Raw genomic sequence first — 12,864 nt, forward strand, 5'->3', positions numbered from 1 at the left:
CATCTACATTCACCGTCCTCAGAGGAGTCACCAGATTGTGTGTACACTTCTCAGAACACTGCTCAATAGCATAATACAGTACATTCGACGTACTTTGTGTTTAGTTTTGTTAATACTGTTAATTCAGGCCAAGGTCAGATCAAGATTTTCGGCAATAAATCGTGAAAATCTGCCATTTTTACCATCTTTAAACATTCGTAGCTCATTGCAACGTCGACCGATTTTGACGAAATTTTCAGAATATGTTTAATTGACACAGATATCTACAAAACGTATTTTTTTAATTTTCAATATAGGCCCACATAAAAAAGTTAAAAATTCAACTTTTAGTATTTTTCCAACAATTCCGATCAATTGTAATTTTTGAAAAAATTTCTTTTCATATCCTTTAGTAAACTAATTGCTCTAGCTTCCCAAAAAAGTTCAAATCGTATAGTACAATATTAAAAAAGTTATAGTCTTCTTTAAAGCTGTCTTAAACATCTGTCCGCTACTGTAGCTTAAATTTTCATTAAGGGCCCAAACAAAAATGTTTTAAATTGTTGACCTTGTAAATTGTAATTTTTGGAAAATCTTTTTTGCAGATCATTTAGTAAACCACCTCTCCTAATTGCTTACAGAACATCAGGTCGTTTGGTACAATTGTAAGAAAGTTATACTGTTTTAAAGAGCAATATCATTTTGCAAGCCGCACACTGGCCAGTGGAGCCTTACCGACGGAGATAAATGAAGATAACGATGACTGCATAGCCGGAACTATTTGTAATATATTTAAATGTGAAGCTTGACCTACATTCTATGTAAATTTACAAGACTATAAACACTGACTTTCTTATATACAGGGAGAGCGCCACTAATTGTTTAACACTACGATAAAAAATTTTCCATTTTAATTACCAATCGAAACTAGTAATGTTCTATGATTTTTACTTCTCAGAAAATCCAATTTTGGTGGACAATAAATACATATCTGTGTGAGCTACTTTCTTAACTACTTTTGACATACTCAGATAGCACAAAGACTTCTCTAAGACGTCTGCAGTTGGACATTCGGATGTCTTATAGATGTTCCGAACGTTTTGTAACACAAGACGTTCTTGGAGACGTTCGGAAGATGTTCGTAGGACATTCGGGACATCATTAAGACGTCTGAATGTCCAACTGCAGACGCGTTTGTGCTATCTGAGTCTGGCCCTGACCTTCAAAATATGTTTCACTTCCTCATTTTTAATCTTTCACATTTTTAACAGTTTGTTAAACTGTAATTTTTCGATTCTAAGATTCGTTTACTGCACCACAATCGTGAGGTTTAAACTAATTTAGAAAAATAACAAATTTGATATATCGAACTGATAGTTTTAAATAATTGTTTGTGGTACCAGCGCGTAAAACCCTCGGTCTATTAATAAATCTTGCTACATCGTATTCACGTTGATTAGAACAGAATCTTCGTAAATTGATTTCATTTGTCTTCAACTCTACGTCTGTATACAGTACTGGACCAATATATTCGGACAGACTGCGAGCCTGGGATGATCGTGATCCCTTCTCGCGGTGTTGGATTATTGCTGCGAGCAAATGCAAGTAACTATCAATACAAAATATGCAAATAGAAAGATAAAGAAATACAAGAAGCGCGAGAACAGGGCAAGGGAATGTCTACGAATCGCAGATTTCGTGCTGTCAATATTTAAAATTGTAATAATTTCGCCATAAAAAATAGTACAACAACAATTTTCGACTTTCATTAAAGCTCGAATCCTCCACTTTCTCGGACCACCCATTCATTTCTCTCTAGGATATTTGTTCTCCGAGAAAAAAATGTTTCTCGGAACGAATCTATCACAGGTCGACTGGTTTAATCTTGATCTACGATTTTCGCGGTTGCTTCATTGAACATGAACGAGGAATAGGTTTCCTTGGTGTAAAAGATGGCGGTAAACTTTCCAGTGAAAGATCGATAGATCGACTATAGAACAAATCGTGTGTCGAGTTTTAAGCGTTCGTCGTAGAGGGGAAGCTTCAATCTTCAAATAGTCGGTGGGTTCAGCGGCGAGGAAAATGTTTCAATGTTTTCACAGAGACGTTTCAATTCGTACCGATCTTCGACGAGAAAAAAGTTCAGACAAAGATGGCATATTGCTGTACCATTTTCGTTCGCGGAATGCTCGCGGAGTTGAACGTCGTAAATTGCTCGAAACTGGGAAACTCGGTATCCGAATACTTTCTGGACCTACTGTACATCGCACGCGGTAAAACGTTTTATCGACGAAGGATAGCGAAACAAACGGTGCTGGAAAACACATTGAAAAGCGAACGGGCCGATCGTGCTGGCGACCGAACGGCTCGCCGAGGACGGCGACAAGCGAGACACAAAGGAACAAGAAGAAACAAGCAAAAATATCGTGCGTGTGACTTACGGAGTGCGGTTTGCCAAGTCTCGGAGAAGTTGCCCGAATTGGGAAACAACCGAGCGGCGATGGTTGAGCGCAAACCTTATATAGGGGAGGCCACGAGTAACTAATCTCCCCCCACTCTGCTCGAAAAGAACCAATGCAAGCCTGGACCCGTCGTAAACGAGACGCGGAGGAATCGTCGTCGAGTGACAGAGGCCTCGGCATCGTGGTTCCTCTGGATCAAAGCTCTCTTCGGGACACTTCCGGTTCTTGGCTGCCGACCGAGGAACACGAGGGCGGACACGTGTCTTCTTATAAACAGAGAATAACGCGAGTACTCGCAGCCCGGCCGCCGCGCCGCGTTGCGTAATTTCTCCACGCGACGCTATGCGACGCTAGGCACACATGCTATGTGCTCTCTCGCATCAGAGCAAACGATATAGCCGAACGCGGCCGACCGACAGCAACCGTTCCGATTTTCTGGGCCGCGGTTCGAACGTTCGATCACCGTAATTCATTTAAAAATCATCATCCGAGGGGAGCGTCGCCTCGAATTCCACGGTGTCATCGCTTACTGTCGTACGATCGTAAATCTAGACAAACGGACGGACTGATTTATTATATCCCCGCTGAACTCTCGCGTCGTCGTCGTGTCGTTTGCGCCATCACTTGTTTCTGCTGCTCTCTTTCAAACACCGACGATGTTTTGGACGCGTTATTCGCGTAATTCATCCGACGAACACATAGCATTTTATTTACACTCATAGGCGAAAGTGTTTGATCGCTTACAATGCTAATATTCGACTAATGAGATACGTACATTCAAGCATTTGATGTAATATCCCACATGCAGCAAGGATGGGTCTCAAAACTACATAAGCAAAATTAGAAAATAATTTGACAAAATGAACGCTCTGCTGCTGTCTCTAGTGTAGGATAAGATACTGGCACTAATGTTAATCACATTATTGATTAAATACATGAGTTTTTACGGAGATAACAAAAGTACAGAAACTTTCCCTCTAAATTACTGTCCACAAATGATAGGTATGTAGTTCTTAGAGATTACAGGAATAAGTATGCCTGCAAATATACAGATATGCTATCTGAGCATACAGAAAATAAATAGTAAAACGAATGGTATAAAAGCAGCAGCCTAATTTTTCAGATACGGCAGCATGACTTGAAAGAAAATGTACGCCACTATTGCCCAAATACAATGTTTACACGCGCCAGAAACGGAAAAACGTAATCCCAAAGGCGCAGTCATTAGAGAGTCCCAACCCTAACCCAAACACCACGCGTCAAATCACTCGCGTCACTCTTGTCAAAGACATGGGAGAGAGATGTACAGTGTTCCCGCGATTGTTGTGAGAACCTCGGGGGTATCGAGCCTCAGGAAACGAAATGGTGCCATGTTTTTTTACGTGTGTGTGCTGAACATAGAGATTTCTTGGATAACTTTTCCAAGAGTAAACGACGATCCTGGGTACACAACGGTGCTAAGCGGGAAACTGTTGTATTGTACTAATGCTATTCCACACCTGAGATGATACATCGAGTATCATAAAACCCCCATTTAAACACCCTAATACCTTAATTTCTTTGTAGCGAGGTCGACCGCCCAAGAGGGAACCTCCTAGTAGTGGGGATAAAAAAGATCACATCATCCGCGTACCCGAAAGTCACGTTAATCGCGGGAACGCTGTACTCTATTTCTATTGTATTTCTACTGGCAGGGCCCGCTCTAGGACATTTGTCCGGGGCGCCAAAATTTAGGGGCGCCATTTTGGCCGTATATATAATTGTGAGAAAAATATTGATGTGTTAAATACCCAATTAATAGAAAATTTGAATAAAATTCAAATCTGTCTGTTCAAAAAATTATGGAGAAGTCCTAGCTCGAAAATAAGTTAGCCTAGAATTGTAGAAGATACGAATTTTTCTCCGTTTTTTCTCCATATGGCGTCGAACGTAATCAAGGCTGTCGAACACAAAAGAGTTTAATAACACCAATTTGGAGCGCGATAAATTCGAATATATGCGAGACACTCGCAGACGCCCAGAAGCGATTACGAAATATTTATTTCGGCTTATATGTCCATGGAAACAGATGTCGAAACGTGTCGATCTTCCATGGCGGCGAATCGATGAATCATTGTTCGAACAGGACGAGGCTGCCCGGAAAGCAAACGAAAATACTGATTTCGCAGCGGGAGCACGGCAGCGGCCGTGTAGATTTGCAGAGTTGTAAGAGAATCGTGGGGACTTGATAATGGAAACATTGTTTGCGGTAAATCTTAAGGAGTCTTAGCGAGCGCCAAAGTGGAACCAGATTTTCGCCGTGTTGTGCAATTTCGTGACTAACAGGGAAATTCCGCAAAAAGAGCGGCTATAAATTTGGTGTTTACTTCGTAGATCTGTTTACTGAGCTTTTGCAATTACGCTTACCGCGATAAATAGCCTGTAAATATCTGCGCAAACAGTTGAAAAATAGTTTCTCTCTGTTCATGTCTCTAGAATATTTCTAAAATTAAATTCAGATTTCTTTCACCCATACACAGCGGTGGACAGAAGAAAGTTCAAGTAGTAAGTTGCACGATCAGAGAGTGTCTAGCCCAGGGATGAGCAACCTTTTTTTACAAGGGACCAGCTACAAATTTAAAAATGTCGTGCGGGCCGCATGTAAGAAACTTACGATGATACAAACACTGAATGATGAAATCAAATTATCTCTTTATTAACACAATAAACCTAGGATAAAAAATTACAGAAATAAAACACTCATTAATAAAAATACAATTTTAAAAAACGGCGAAAGATATATATATGTGAATTTGGCATTGCTTCTTTGCCATCAATTGGTCTATATTTACAAGTACAAAATCACATGTGATTTTTGAGGAAATTGATTTGTGTCGATGGAAATTTTGTCAGTTCATTTTGCACCTGGTTTCACTTCGAAATTCTCGAATGGACAGGTTATATAATTGTTGAAGCATACAATGACCAAAAGTCAATACGAAAATATCTAGCCGTCGAATTTCGCTGTGTATATGTACTCGTGAGAACTTTCTTACGAATAGAAACTAGAAACTACACTTCTCTATTTGTTATGACAGTGTCTCTAAAATTCGAAAATTTCTAGATAGAGTATTTAGAAACACGAAACTAGTTTCCCGTAAACCAAATATCGGAAAGTACCCGAAGTTCGAGTCACTCACTATTCCTGTACTCGCATGTCGCAGGACGACGTGTATCAATTATCGGCAACTCTGTACTAACCATTCTGTAACTATTTGACAAACATAAATTAGATGTTCGACAACTGTCTTTCTCTTATCACCTCCTATTCCTTTGCTTTTTCAGATTATTTCCTTAACTTATTCGAGATTGTATACAGAGCGAGTCACCTAACGTTTGTACCTCAAAAAATATCTTTGTTGTTTTCAAAGATACATTGAATGTCTTGAGGAATCACTGATCGACTTCCGAGGCCTCCACGTGTCGTTCATTCATAAGAAAAGTGCCACAACTCAAAATATATTTCTGAAAAAAGGTGCTATCTTTTTTGTCGCGGAGTGTATCATCGATTAGTAACGCCTTTATCGAGAAAAAGTAAAAGCAACTTACTATAGATCATTTGCTAAGGAGAACATGCCGGGAAAGGCATCGCGTCGAGCAAAACAAAGACAAATAGAGGCAATCATCTCGCGACGAGACAATCGATTACATGATAGTCGTATATCATTGCGTATATTAATGCTGAGCACTACAAGACAATGTAGTCGCGGTTCTCATCGTGCCGCGCGTATCTCGGCGCGCCTGAATACACACTATATTTAATTTGTTCACAAGAATCCTCGATAACGATAGTATGTGCTCGGGAAAAAATTTTGAAACTGACTTCCCCGAGCCTAATGTAATAGACTAGGGATTCAACGGTAAAATAGCAACATTGGACGAATTTTAATTAATTGTTTTCGTTTTTTGAAGTTTTGAAATTATAAGAGAAAACACCCAAGTGTAGTATGTAACTTCTGTATCGCGCAATCAATACAGATCATTTTTATTTTACAGAAAAATTAAACCGACTTCGAAAAAACGCACTAAAAAGTATGAAATAATTTCCATTTAATTTATGTGAATACACACGAACTTAAATACAATACAATCTACACTCTTTTCTTAACTGTTTGATTACAATATTCTTTAATTGCTTGTACTGTCTTGTATTCGACTTTGTACTAATTTTTGTCATAAATGCTTGAAATCCACAGTCTAGTGATTACATTTCTTGATAAAGTTTGATTTCCTTCTATGTATTCTTCTGATTTCAAGGCTACGAGCGCTTCTATCTTGTACTTCCTCCTTGGGATTCGGAGTCTCTGACATTTGAATAAGAAGCGGTACATTGATAAGGTACCACTTGCTCACATCAAATAATAATCATACGCGTGTTAAACACTAGACTGTTAAATGGAAATATGCAAATAAAATCATTAAAATATTGTTCGGTTTCGAAAGTGTTCGAACATTAAATTTCCGATTGGCGAAAAATCGTCAATATTCAAACCGTGATAATTTCATTAAAAATATACAATAAACCTAGCCTCACTTTAAAGCTTAATATATTTACTCTTTTATAAAGTATCGCACTCATTGTTACCAAATACAGTTTCACCTAAGAACAGATATTTAAAGAAAACTTTCATGAATAAATGATTGATAAGTTTAAAGATTGACGCCTCCTGTCTACAACGACGTAAAATAAATTCATGTGTTTCCGTTTACGTCCGTGCTCGAAATTGGATGAAATTTTGGGAATCGGTTCTTTTTTTACTAAAATGATGATTGCCAGAAGGATTTTTGGCGATTCGAAAAAAAAATTTTTATCATTTCAATGTCAGTCCCTACCTTACCGACAAATTTTTTTTACTATTTTAATGTCACTCTAGAGTCTAAGTAGAGGTTGCATTAAGAATGATTCAATAACAGATCACATGTGTGAATCTTTATGGCTCTATGAGATCAACAAAGCTGGTGATTCGCTGTTGCATTGTCTAATCCTCAAGTAGGATCAGAACTTTAAAATTTCGTTTGTCTCGGGGCACGTACACGATCATGTAGGCTTTTTTGTCTATACGTATAATTCTACACAATCAAATTTTGCAAAAATTTTAGCAGCTTATATTTCAACAACTATTTGTTTGCGATATATGGCTCCTTCTGTCTTTGTTGTAAAGAATTTTCTGTCAAGTTTCTTTTACAGATGTCCACCGGTCCAGAGGTGTAGATTCACCCCTACGACAGATGACCTTTACATTTTATACAGCCTGTACATACCTACGTGGATATACGTTCGACGATCGTAGACACGATTGTGCGTCTGTTCAAATACATACGCGTGAAAGTAATACGAATCGTGCGTGTGTACGATCATGTGCGTTCGCTATAGTGTACGCGGCTTATACATAGTGAGTCACCGAGCGTTACTGACGTCACCAACATGCTCGGGGGGACAATCAACCGGCGAGCAGCATAAAAATCGCGCGGATCACGCGTCATATAGTGCACGGTTGCACCGTGCGTGGGTGGAAGCTGAATGAAACTCGGATACGTATCGTTTCGGCGAAACCGAACAAGTCCGAAGGGTTGTTGCGTCACAAAGCTTCCTCATTCGTATAAATATGTCAGCAATTTAATAGAGAGAACTTTTAAAGGGGGGCATCCTGGTTTTCGAAACCGTTTTTCCGCCGATTTTTCAAAACTATCTTCTCGCGGAACACCTCCCATGGTGTTTGTTTATATTTCGAAAAGTCGTGTTCTCACTACTGTAGATGCATTTAGTTTAGTTTCGACAACAGCGCAAGTGTTTGGACGTAATTGATTGTAAAATTTGCTAAAAATTATTCCTTAATTATTTTTATTATCCAAAGTTTAATGGTGAAATTCGCCCCCGGCGGGATTTCAATCGAACTTGGACCCTTCGATAGCCTACCCAAAAATACCCTCTCTGCCAAGTTTCAGCCCCCTATCTCATCTGCAAGGGTAGTTATCGAGAAAAATCGGAAAACCAGTTTTTGGCCCATTTTCCCTATTTATTGACAATTAAAAATTCTGAAAAAAATCTGACACATTTCGGATACCAAGCCACATAGTAGGTATCATTTCAAGATTTTTCCGTTGCAAGCTCTGCTTGTAAAAAATGAAAAACACGAAAAAAATCGAAATAATGCAGATTTGATATAGAAATCTGAAAGGTGCTTCTCCAGATTTAATTTAGCAACGAGATATTATCAAAAGTATTATGCTCAATTTTTTTCAGATTTTTGTGAGTGGTGCGTCATAGTTTAAAAAAGTAAAAACCGCTTTTTTCGGCGTTTTTCCTAAGTTATCAATCACCAATTGCAATTCGTTTTATCATTCAGATATTCAGTTGTTTAAGTAATAAATTAGATTCTTGATTTCTGTTAAAGGAACTAATATTTCATTTCTCCATTACGCAACGCTAGTCGATCCGAAACAATCCCTTACCTATTTCACACACTCGGATCCGGTTTCACGAGAAAATTTTAAATAGATCAGTCGTATGCGAACAATAAATCTGTCCGTCAATGAATCTAGAGACATACAAGTCTCGGCCGTCATATTGTAAATCACGAACTCGGTGCGCGCTAGATCTACGCACTATGTTTGTCGCAATGTAACTTTACATACGTCACACGGCAACATTCGAATTTATTCTTCGCATATTTCGATGAGATTTCGAAACGATAATTGCGACGAATATTCCATTCTTCTTTACGTTTTCTCTCCGCGAACATCGAATGGAAAAAGGTTGAATGGAAGAAACTTGACAGATGTAGAGAAGCAAACTTTCACGAGTATTATTATAGCATTATCATTTAGCATGAAAGACGTATTCTTGCTCTTCAGTTGTTATATTGATCGTTTTGTTGATCTGACATTTTCATCCGTTTCGCATATCGCAACATCAAGAATTGATCAGGTTCTTTTCTATCCGTGACCTTGAACGTCCTTGAGTAATTACGATCACAGAATTCGTAACGAAAGGAACTATCATTGTAGATGTTTGGAAAGGGGTGGTTCGATTTAAAGGAACGAAGGCGACCTTGATAAAAATTACATAAAAGCAAAAGGGTGAATGTAGCTTTGAGGGAGCCATCTCGGATGACCTTCACCTTGTCATATGTTGTCAAGGACACCATTCTGAACAACTTCGCTTTATAAATTATCCGTCGCTCGGCCTTGGTTGCCCGAGATATTCGCAAAAATAACAAAAAAATTAAACCGACTTCGAAAAAACGCACTAAAAAGTATAAAATAATTTCCATTGAATTGAGTAACCTCCTCCTTTTTCGAAGTCGGTTAAAAAGAGTGATTGGAGCAGGTAGTTTCAACGTTTCAACTGGTTTGCTTACGAGCCACTACATCCAGCCATCTCGGATCACCTTGACCTTGACATATGTTGTCGAGGACGACATTCTGAACAAATTTTGTCATTACATCCATTCGGTGCTCGGTCTTAGTTTACGAGATATTTGCAGAAAACTATTGCTAATACTGTATTGTCGTATGCGTGGTCGCATACCCCAATCTCCGCCCCAATCTCCGTTTCGAACAATGACAGAAACAACGAGAAAAAGTATACATCTACCAGAAAATCGTGATCCTATTTTTAGAGTAACCGAGGTTTGAATCGACGCGACGAGGGAATTATTCAGACGATTCTGGTTAGTATGCAACAGATGTTAAAATAGGAATTCACATGGTCAGCCGTAATCTAGTAATAAAGTTTCAGCTCAATAGAGGAACGTTACTCGTGCGCAGTGTGCAACACCGGAGCGAACAAGTATCAAAAAGTACTACTTTAAACACGATTACATCCACCGTGAGTGTTCGTACGTGTCACGAACGGTCGGTATCATCTATTTCCGGTCGAAATCATACTAGGCTTATTAGCGTACCCTGTAAGCTGATTTGACGACGAAATCGCTTATCTGCTGCACCCCGTTGAATATTTACGACAGTCGAGAAGCGAATCCAACATTCCTGCCTAATAATTTCGTACTATGGAATAGTGTAAACAAACGTCCGCACAAACAAAACGATCGAGGTGTGTATTTTGAAACATGTAACCGATTTCAAGTCTCTAGCTCATCAGGAAGTTAGTTTAAAATCAATTGCAAAATTTGCCACCGAACAGACAAACAAACAAGAAAGCGAGCTAATAAAAACGTGGTAACAAACGGGGACGATGCGACACTTCCTGGCCTGTTAGCAATCTGCGCGACACAATATTTTCGTCAATCAAAACCACACATTTCAAAAGCTTCAAGTTATTACGATATAATGAACTTTCCTTACTAATTATTACCAATGCTATAATGGACAAATTAATTACTTCTTAGCAGAAAAATATCCAAGGTTAAATACCCAATTATAAGTCCGAACCTCACTTTTCTGAATTTGTTTGAGATTAGATGTATTGTATTGTAAGATCGATCAAATTGAGTTTGATATACTGATTGACAGATTAAAATGAGATACTAATTATAATAACGTTTGTCAAGAAAGTTTATAAATACATAATTTATGATAAACAATGTTATTTGCGCTGCAGAATTCCTATATTTTGTAGAGACCTGTTAAATTTCTATTGGAATTAATTATATAATGTTCGAGATTTGTATGGCTTCTTTATTATAACGTGAACTCTGTTTCATGGCACGTGACGCATTTCAATTCCGCGGGACTAAGGATTTCGTTCTTCATTCTTATATAAGTACATATGTGTATATAAAGATCAACATATAGGTGAACATAAAATCTAGAGAGGTTTGTTTTGGAAAATAAAGTATATATACAGGGTGGAAATTATAAAGCGTTACAGACAAATATCTCCAAAAAATTTATATTAAATTTTTCTATCTATTCCGACACTGATTTTATAACAGAAGATGATTTCAACTAATCGCTTAAAATTTTGGGGAAAAATATTATTAATCATTTAACTGGATTCGGTATTTTATGGAGAACCAGGAAAAAAATTATTTGCTTCTTTTTCAGTGCATTTTAATGTAAGCGTGGTTTTTAAAAAGTTTTTTTTTATAAGGACGCGATACACAGAGTAGATTTTATTGTTAAAAAGACTCTATAACAGTTTTTAACGATAAACCACACACGATTTTGATAATACATTATTTCCTTTTGATAAAATTAAGAAACTCGAATCACTCGTGTTCCACAATTAATTTCTGTGTGAATAAAAAAATTTTACTTGGCTCTGTATAAATAAGTCTGTAAATCATTTTTCCGTGTCGAAAGGATCTGATCATTAGCGTAAATAAACAAATCTACAATGATTTGAATTGTGCTTCAATGATGAAGATATGACGTTCATTTGGACGACTGTACGCTGTACGCATCCACTCGTGAATCGGTGGATTTTAAAGTCGCGATAGCAATCAACATTACGAATGCAAATTCTCGATAATTCACCTAGCTAGCAACCATCGTGTAATCGCTAAGTGCAGAGGATATAAGACGGTATCATTCGAATAGCTCTTTCAAAAATTAAAGGTTTCGATTGTAAATTGCACTGTAATCTGTTGTTATTAATTATGATGGATTATGATGGCTGAGAAGCCACAGTAACCACGGTCAGAATTTTTGCGGAGAAAGGCATAATACGAAAATGTACAGTGGATCCAAAAGCTTGAAGCTTTCTACTTCAATTTCTACTTCAATCGTTAATCGCAATTAACAATTAATCTCCTCGTTTAGTCGTTAAAAAATTGGGGTTAACGATTAAATACTTATTAATCGTTAACTGCGATTAACGATTATTAATCGTCAATCGGATAATTGTTCAATGATTAACTGCTGAAATTTCGAAATGAAATACGTAATCAGAACTGTATTAATACTGAAAAAAATGTAAACCGAGTTTAGGTGTACATATTGTCATTTGGTCCATAATACAAATTCTGTTTTCGTGCTTCTATGTTTTTTTTCGACGATTCCTTCTTTTCATTAACGATTGACGATTAATTCAATCGATTGAATCAATCGCCGATTTTTCGATGATTTCTTCATTTAATCAACAATCGATCGAATGAATCGCCGATTTTTCGACGATTTCTTCATTTAATCGTATACATTAATCAATCAATCAATCATGATTAAAATGTTAATCGATTAATGCCCAACTCTACGATCGAGTAACCATCGCTACACGGAGGGTAATAGCTATCGCGGTATAGTAAAACAAAAACAAAATGTGCACCGTAAAGTGTCGATATTTGTTATACTGAAAATTTAGATATCACACTGAAGAATATCATTGGAATCATCGGTAATCATTGGAAATCGTCATGAAAATCTTGCCGAACCGATACATCGGCATGTCGAACACAGGTTTCATTTATTGATACAACAATTT

The 12,864-nt window shown here is 37.6% G+C and overlaps 1 protein-coding gene across 4 annotated transcripts in view; it reads right to left on the reverse strand.

Annotated features, from left to right (window-relative positions):
• The window catches only part of LOC143207529 (synaptic vesicle glycoprotein 2B), a 42,545-nt gene that overhangs the window by 28,503 nt on the left and 1,178 nt on the right, over nt 1-12,864 (reverse strand). For 2 of the 4 annotated variants that reach the window (XM_076421127.1, XM_076421129.1), the window contains exon 1: nt 2,421-3,148. The exons of the other annotated variants lie outside the window; for them this stretch is intronic. The gene's annotated coding sequence lies outside the window, so the exon portion shown is untranslated. Of the gene's footprint in view, nt 1-2,420; nt 3,149-12,864 lie in introns of those variants that run through there. 4 annotated transcript variants of the gene reach the window in all.

The sequence above is a fragment of the Lasioglossum baleicum genome, chromosome 3 (assembly GCF_051020765.1).
Source record: "Lasioglossum baleicum chromosome 3, iyLasBale1, whole genome shotgun sequence".
NCBI lineage: Eukaryota > Metazoa > Arthropoda > Insecta > Hymenoptera > Halictidae > Lasioglossum > Lasioglossum baleicum.